This window comes from Sinohyriopsis cumingii, chromosome 5 (assembly GCF_028554795.1).
Source record: "Sinohyriopsis cumingii isolate HCF-2022 chromosome 5, ASM2855479v2, whole genome shotgun sequence".
NCBI lineage: Eukaryota > Metazoa > Mollusca > Bivalvia > Unionida > Unionidae > Sinohyriopsis > Sinohyriopsis cumingii.
In genome coordinates, this window is record NC_142965.1 from 117,061,648 (window position 1) to 117,071,453 (window position 9,806).

Here is a 9,806-nt window from a genome sequence, read left to right on the forward strand (position 1 = left end):
TGGATCTACATCATGGCGCATCTTTTGTATTTTTATTTAATCTTGTTTACTTGAAAATAATTCATTCTTGCTTTAGCATCTTTTGACAGAATCATTAGTATTATTGTGTTCAGTATTTGATCTGGGTGAAATTATTTATTCAAATTATTTTTACTGGAGATGCAAAGTGCAATTTTGGGGCCCCGAGTGGCCGAGTGGTGTAAAGCGCTCTCCGTTACGGATCACTGCCATCTCACCTCTGTCTGCATGGGTTCGAGTCCAGGATTCGGCCAATGTGGGTATGTGAGAAAGCTTGCCAGTAGCTTCTCGTGGGTCGGTGGTTCTTTTCGGGGTTTTCCCGGGTTCTTCCTCCACCATTAATACTGGCCGCCATGTATAGCCTATCGTGTGCTGAAAAATGGCGTTAAATCCCACAACAACAATACAGTGCTCTTTAATAATAGTTTTGGAAAGAAAGTGTTCTTTAACAATAGTTTTGGACAGTAAGTGCTCTTTAATAATATTTTGGACAGAAAGTGGTCCTTAATAATAGTTTTGGACAGAAACATTAACTTGGAATTATATTGAATTCAGGCAAGGACACATTGGATTATATTATTGTGATTCCCCAAAAGACTACTGGCACATCTGCACGTCACAAGCCATTGCATGCACATGGATACACTCAGTGCTTGATCTGGTTTCAAATACCATTGACAATGAATCAGAACAGTATTCATTAGAACTAATGATATAACCTTTAGGACTATTTGAGATTTAATTCGCGATTCTCTAAGCTATTTTTAAGTTTACACTCTGTATTCTAGGGAAATAAACTATATGTTGAATTTTACAAAATTGTTAATTTTTGCTCTTTTTTTTGTGAAAATATTCCCCGTACATAGGTAGCAATGGGACGCAGAGCCATCCCACGGACTACTTTACAATTTCTTTTTCTCTACATATGTTCTATCTTCTGTGTAGCCTATCGTGTGCGGAAAAATGGCGTTAAACCCCACAACAACAACAACAACTATCTTCTTTGTCAAGACTTCCAACAGCTAGATTTTGCGCTAATAAATGCGGAAAGGGTACAAGAAGAAAAGAGGATAGCCTAAAGAAAGAAAACATTATAAAATGTAAGAAAGAAGCGCGAAAAAAGAATGGAACAGAAAAGATTAAGAAACAGGAGTATTGTCAGAGTACACTCGTATAATAGGCATACCTATAAATCTTATAAAACTAGTTTCAGATTATTTGCACAGAAATATAGCCAAGAGATAATTTACTATTGAAGCTGCATCAACTAATTTTCATGATTATATCTAAAACATTTCAAACAATAGACAGTAAATGCCCACTATACAACTAAATTAATAAATGTGAGACATTCAGTTTCAAAACGTTACAGATTGTTGTATCTTTCTGACTACTTCCATGTCACAAATGTAGTATCGTTTTTTAAAAAATAAACAAAGGTCGCGATGGAGGCGTATATTATATATGTATCAATTAGATACCAGCAAGATAAAATTAATTACATTGCCTGCTTTTAACATACCGACAATTATTCTTGTAAGTGAAAAGTATGCAGTTAATTAGTGTTGTTTCTAATCAAAATCATTCCAAAACTGTTTTACAGTTGCATCGTCTAAAAATGGTGAATTAATGTTTCAGGTGAATCCATACAAAAAGAACACATATTATTATTTGATATTCCAATTATTTCGGAACAAAATGTGTTTGTTGCAAGAACTGTATGCAGTAATTTATACTAAAACCAAATTAGGTTAGACTCTTTTGCAATTTTGTATGATAAGGCAAAATGCCTTGTCCATCCCTTTTACAATATTTATGTGTCTTTTACTATGATGCTATAAATATTTCTGCAACCTTTCTTAGTTTCAAAGAGAAGTAAGGTCCTTTTCGCAAGTTTTTCTCCAAAATTTCTGGTTATGTTTAGATAGATAATCTATTCATATATGATTTCACGGAATTAAGGAACCCTGCATATTGTAGAAAGTTAGTGTGAACAGTATATATTTCATTCACTTGGTATTATAAACGAAATTGTCCATTACTTTCTCTTTTCTATTACTTAAAGACCTTTGAACCCGTAATGAAAGGCTTTATTTGTGTCAGATTGCCCATTAACCAAACTAAGCACGTGCTTAGGCACCAGAAAAAAATTCAGATTAATCGTTGATGATAAAATCCAATGAATTATATATAACATTTCGATCTGCATGTACGATTATTTTAATTTTGGAATGATGGTAACACTGTTATTTCCCACCTTTCTAGCTATTAATATTGTTTTTTTATTAGTTTCACATGGGGGTGGGGGAGGCACCATACTATTTTATGTGTTTAGGGTCCTGGAAGTCTTTAATCCGGCCCTGCTTATCATTTTGTCTTAATATATCCTCTATTCCTCTCGCTTAGAATGTCCTATGTTAGCTCTTTTAACTGACATTTACAAACTAATTCAATTACCAGAAAAATGAAGATTTAACAGCTCTGAAATACCTATGTAAATATGCATATAATGCATTCCAACTTAAAGTATCTTTTTTCTTTTCTCTCTCTCTCTCTCCGAGGATTTATGAGCACACAGTTTATTATCACCATTGTTTATTCATTCATGTATCCATTCATGTATGCAATAGTGCAATGAATATCAATTATTTATTATGTTTAATATGTGCCTTTTGTGGCATAAATTCTGTTTTGTTCATAAGGGATAATAAATACCTTTAAATTTAAGGCATGCTTTGTCCGCAATGCTTACGAGGTCTGTTATTCTTGCAAATAATGAAGAAAAAATCTTTTGAAAAACTGGAGTCAATTATGTATATACTGAAAGAATGGAGATTAAATTTCAATGAAGTACAAACACAAAGTACTCATGTTTGGTATCAGGTTAATCAAACTTTTTCTCTCTTGCTTTTGGAACGCATCACTGTGAAATAGTAAATTAGTTTTTATGCTTAGGTTTGCGTCTTAAATACAACGGTTCATTGTATTTGGAACAAATGAGAATCACAAAATATCCTTAATGTACACACTTAATGTACACACTTAATGTACACACATGCTTAATGTACACACATACTTAATGTACACACAATTTATCCTCCATAAAACAGTAAGACATTTCTGTATCTGGAGACATGATGCTGTTGTTGTTACATGGATCTGTTATCTGGATTTTTAGGGATTATCCTGTTATTGATCATGTACACAATGATTTAGTACGAACAATCTTACTTTGATGAAAAAGTAACCACTATAAATGTTGTGTATGGACACTGGTTGGTTTTTCTCATACGTTTTTATCCAAATTAGAGCTGTAGCATTTTGGTCTGAACATGTTACTTGAAAAACGAGTAAAATTTCCAAAATATTATATGGTATTATGTTACAATTAGCTGTTACTGGTGTATGCAATTTTCAATGGCGTTCCTTTAACAGGCAGATTTTGTATGATTTGGAACTGAATAATTTATGGTTATCTCGGTCATTAAACTTTGTTGATGGGCTGAAATATAAATCTATGCAAATTTGGCATTCTTTTTGTTTTCTTTTTTTATTTCTCTCAAGATAGGACTGATCTATATTTTTTTTTAACTTGCAACCATGTTTAACACCCTTTGCCACATAATTGTGGCAACGTTCCCTCTAAGCGAACGGTAGATGTGCGCGCTTTGCGCGCTGCATTGTGCAAGCGATTTGAATAGATTTTAGCATTAACGTCGGATTGAATATTTGGTAATTTTGACCTGCTGCGCGGAGAACAATTCATCCGCGCGGGGATGTCTGAGTAGCTGCGCGGCCGCGCGCGCGCAACTTAGAGGGAACGTTGAATTGTGGAATAATTTATAGTTTCGTGTTCATATGTAAACTCAGAATAGTTACAATGGTTTTATTCCATGCGTTTCCAGATCTGGGAGTAACTCCTGCTTGAACAACCTGGTGTATAATATTAGGTAATAAAGCATATAAGTTGTATTCCTTAGTTGCGCTATAAATGGGATATTCTTTATTGCAAAGGAAAAGCATGTCTATTTAACAGGATACGTTTTCTTTCTCTTACGGAGAGAGAGAGAGAGAGAGAAAGAGAAAGAGAAAGAGAGAGAGAGAAAGGGGTCGCAATTGTTTATGGACCTTAGAGCACAGCAATAAAAGAAACTCGGACATAAATCAAATCGGATTGATAAAAGTGTAGGGGTAGGATCTGCTTGTGATTGTTCTTGGACAAACGATGAAGCCTTTGTAGTTTATGTTGTTTATAAATAAATATCAAGCACGATCTCCTCGACAAATGCCAAAATGAAGTGGCCCGCATACAATTAGACTAGTATATCTTGGACTGACTCTACCTTTGGAAATGTGCGTTTGTGTGTATGTAATATCGCGTGTGTGTGTGTGTGTGTGTGTGTGTGTTGCGATATGAACACCATTTTTCAGCACATGATGGACTTTGCATGGCGACCAGTACATCTCTGGTGAAAAAAGAACTCGGAAAAATCCCTGAAAGAACCACCGACACACCGGGAGCTACAGGCAAGCTTTTTCGCCTACCCAAATCAGCTTTTCCTAAGCATATAGTAGTGAGATGACAGTGGCGAGCATGCTGTGCACTCGAACATAACATTTAACAGTTCGCGTTAGTCAGTATAGCGTAGTCCTATCAAAATCTACAACAAAACATTTATTTAAATTGCAGTAATGTTAACTTATTTCCTTTTTCCCCCTCCAGTTTTTGTTGTGCAAACAATGATTGGCCTAGATCTAAATCGTGACTAATCTAGCGGCGATACCAAGTACTCAGTCACGCTTAAATAATCGACTCTTCTAGCTTACCAGAAGTAATAATGATACACTGTACAAGTCGAATGTTGTTGTTGTAGGGCTTAACGCCATTTTTCAGCACGCGATTGGCTATATATGGCGGCCAGTATTAATGGTGGAGGAAGAACCTGGAAAAACCCCGGAAAGAACCACCGATCCACGAGAAGCTACTGGCAAGCTTTCTCACATACCTACCAAGTCGAATGTAACTAGGAAGAACATTTAAAATATTAGGTCCCGCAATTCTGTCTGTCTGTCTGTCTGTCTCTGTCTCTGTCTCTCTCTCTCCTTGGATTTATGAGCACACAGGTTATTCTCACCATTGTTTATTCATTTATTTATCCATTCATGTATGCAATAGTGCAATGAATATCAATTATTTATTATGTTTAATATGTGCTTTTTTTGGCATAAATTCTGTTTTGTTCATAAGGGATAATACATACCTTTAAATTTAAGGCATGCTTTGTCCGCAATGCTTACGAGGTCTGTTATTCTTGCAAATAATGAAGAAGAAAAAAATCTTTTGAAAAACTGGAGTCAATTATGTATATACTGAAAGAATGGAGATTAAATTTCAATGATGTACAAACACAAAGTCCTCATGTTTGGTATCAGGTTAATCAAACTTTTTCTCTCTTGTTTTCGGAACGCATCACTGTGAAATAGTAAATTAGTTTTTATGCTTAGGTTTGCGTCTTAAATACAACAGTTCATTTTATTTGGAACAAATGAGAATCACAAAACACCCTTAATGTACATACGTGTACACACATGCTTAATGTACACACTTGCATAATGTACACACTTAATGTACACACATACTTAATGTACACACTTAATGTACGCACATGCTTAATGTACACACTTGCTTAATGTACACACTTAATGTACACACATGCTTAATGTACACACTTGCTTAATGTACACACGTGTACACACATGCTTAATGTACACACATGCTTACTGTACACACAATTTATCCTCCATAAAACAGTAAGACATTTCTGTATCTGGAGACATGATGCTGTTGTTGTTACATGGATCTGTTATCTGGATTTTTAGGGATTATCCTGTTATTGATCATGTACACAATGATTTAGTACGAAAAATCTTACTTTGATGAAAAAGTAACCACTATAAATGTTGTGTACGGACACTGGTTGGTTTTTCTCATACGTTTTTATCCAAATTAGAGCTGTCGCATTTTGGTCTGAACATGTTACTTGAAAAACGAGTAAAATTTCCAAAATATTATATGGTATTATGTTACAATTAGCTGTTACTGGTGTATACAACTTTCAATGGCGTTCCTTTAACAGGCAGATTTTGTATGATTTGGAACTGAATAATTTATGGTTATCTCGGTCATTAAACTTTGTTGATGGGCTGAAATATAAATCTATGCAAATTTGGCATTCTTTTTGTTTTCTTTTTTTATTTCTCTCAAGATAGGACTGATCTATATTTTTTTTTAACTTGCAACCATGTTTAACACCCTTTGCCACATAATTGTGGCAACGTTCCCTCTAAGCGCACGGTAGATGTGCGCGCTTTGCGCGCTGCATTGTGCAAGCGATTTGAATAGATTTTAGCATTAACGTCGGATTGAATATTTGGTAATTTTGACCTGCTGCGCGGAGAACAATTCATCCGCGCGGGGATGTCTGAGTAGCTGCGCGGCCGCGCGCGCGCAACTTAGAGGGAACGTTGAATTGTGGAATAATTTATAGTTTCGTGTTCATATGTAAACTCAGAATAGTTACAATGGTTTTATTCCATGCGTTTCCAGATCTGGGAGTAACTCCTGCTTGAACAACCTGGTGTATAATATTAGGTAATAAAGCATATAAGTTGTATTCCTTAGTTGCGCTATAAATGGGATATTCTTTATTGCAAAGGAAAAGCATGTCTATTTAACAGGATACGTTTTCTTTCTCTTACGGAGAGAGAGAGAGAGAGAGAGAGAGAGAAAGGGGTCGCAATTGTTTATGGACCTTAGAGCACAGCAATAAAAGAAACTCGGACATAAATCAAATCGGATTGATAAAAGTGTAGGGGTAGGATCTGCTTGTGATTGTTCTTGGACAAACGATGAAGCCTTTGTAGTTTATGTTGTTTATAAATAAATATCAAGCACGATCTCCTCGACAAATGCCAAAATGAAGTGGCCCGCATACAATTAGACTAGTGTATCTTGGACTGACTCTATCTTTGGAAATGTGCGTTTGTGTATATGTAATCTCGTGTGTGTGTGTGTGTGTGTGTGTGTGTGTGTGTGTTGCGATATGAACACCATTTTTTCAGCACATGATAGACTTTGCATGGCGACCAGTACATCTCTGGTGAAAGAAGAACTCGGAAAAATCCCTGAAAGAACCACCGACACAAGGGGAGCTACAGGCAAGCTTTTTCGCCTACCCAAATTAGCTTTTCCTAAGCATATAGGAGTGAGATGACAGTGATCTGTAAAGGCGAGCACTGCTGTGCACTCGAACATAACATTTAACAGTTCGCGTTAGTCAGTATAGCGTAGTCCTAACTATCAAAATCTACAACAAAACATTTATTTAAACTGCAGTTGCAGCTTAATGTTAACTTATTTAATTTTTCCCCTCCAGTTTTTTGTTGTGCAAACAATGATTGGCCTAGATCTAAATCGTGACTAATCTCGAGGCGTATCAAGTACTCAGTCACACTTAAATACTCGACTTTTCTTGGCCTACCAGAGGTAATAATGATACACTGTACATGTCGAATGTAACTAGGAAGAACATTTAAAATATTAGGTCCTGCAATTCTCTCTCTCTCTCTCCAGTTTGATTGGGATTTATTTTGGGTTTTGTTTCTTTTGTTTGTTTGTTTTGTTTCTCTTCCTTTACAGAATTATTTCTTACGCAGCGTAAAATGGCATGATTTTTTTGATTTTTTTGTTGGTTTAACGCCATTTTTCAACACACGATAGGCTATACATGGCGGCCAGTATTAATGGTGGAGGAAGAACCCGGGAAAACCTCGGAAAGAACCACCGACCCACGAGAAGCTACTGGCAAGCTTTCTCACATACCCACATTGACCGAATCCGAGACTCGAACCGACGCAGACAGAGGTGAGATGGCAGCGATCCGTAACGGAGAGCGCTTTAGACCACTCGGCCACTCGGGGCCCCTTAAAATGGCATGAAAACATTCCCTTTGTTATTGATGTAAACAAACATTACGTTAGTGTAGCTTGCAAATGTCTTATCCATAATTATTTTCGAATGTCGGAAAAAGTATCACGTCTGGGGTGGTGGAGTGGGGTCTGGTTCATACAAGTATCAATAAAAGAAATTCCAAAGGGCCTGGAGAATCAGATTGCTTAAGAAGAAAGAAAATGATAATTATTAATGAATAAGTAACCAGTTACATATTCCCTACTAAAAAGTCAAAATCAGATTTGAATCCTTTTCAGGGCATTCATATCTATGGGTCCACCTAGGTCCATATAATAATTTGGGATGACGATAATTAATCGAGCCAATCGGAGAAATATGAATGCCTTATGAGTACCTAGTAAAGAGGACCGGTCAACATTTTTTTGTTCGTGCTCTACGGAGATTCGAACCCCACTCCGCAGATAAACGGCACCCATCGCCTTGCCTGTAAGCACCGACTCCTATGCCATCTCAACCATGCACACATCACCAAACATGTTGTTACAGTGTCGGTGATATAATCATCCGTGCGTAGCAGACACACCCATGTGTCGATCAAGTAATTAATTCTCATCTCCACACAGTTATTCCTCCTACTAAAAAAGAAATCAAGGCAAATAGAAATGATTTTAGAGGATGGGTACAGTTTACCCGCGAACTCGGATTCTAATCTCCGTAGAGTACGAATTAAAATTCTTTATCCTGTATGATAATGCTATTTGCTCGTATTACTAAAAACATATGTAAATAATTAGTATTATCAAGCATTCTCCTGTAGAATCCAGGAATAGCACTTTCCGTTCTGCGTAGTGTAGATTTATAATCCACTGTAGTTTAATTGATATTCCACCTGTAAGTTAATTGATGCTCTTGTATCATTAATCTCAACTTATGCAGCTTAGTATGGGTGCTCCGTGGGGTGGGTGGGGGTATTTAATATTGAAAATTCAGATCAAGTTCTGTCACAAGAGTTACACAGAGTCAAAATGTGTAGTCTTAATGACTTTATATGCAAAGAATTGAGAAGACAAACGAATCATACTTTAGTGTATTTTACAATGCTCCAATACAGGGACAATCTAATGACTTCTGATGAAATAAAAAAGTATATTAATCGAGTTTTGCAAGGTTGTAAGGCATTTACGTAAGTGATTTATAGGGATTTCACAAACTGATGGAGATATTGATGTATTGTTTTCTAACATTAAAACATTACCTGTATAGATTATTTGTTTGCAAACTGGCGTGTACGTGTATTTAATTCACGCGGAGCACTATTTTTTGTTCAGAATCTGTTCCATACAGGGATCATTTAGATCATAATACCGTGTATATATTTGCGTCAGATTTATCACAAATGCAAACTTTCTCCAATTAATGAAATGGACACATGCCCATAAAGCAGACCACAAGTCATCCCTTTGCTTGAAAGAATATATCATTTTCTGTAATGTGCAAGAAACCAATTTTCCTAGTCAAATATATTTCTTCGCGAATACTTACCCAATTATAATACCTTAGTAGTTACTACCTCGTAAATCCAGCCCTCCCATACACTACGTTTAGCTATAGGGAGCTAAAGGCTGTCCGCCGAGTAATCTCAGCTTATGTGTAATACTTGACGGCAAAGTCTAACAATACATCACTGGAGCAAAGGCATGCTTTCAATAAATGTAACTGCAGGGAGACTGGGAGGTTGTAGGTGTGTTATGATTGGGTAAGTATTCTCGAAGAAACTTTTTACTAGGACAAATTGTTTTCTTTTTTAAATACGTCA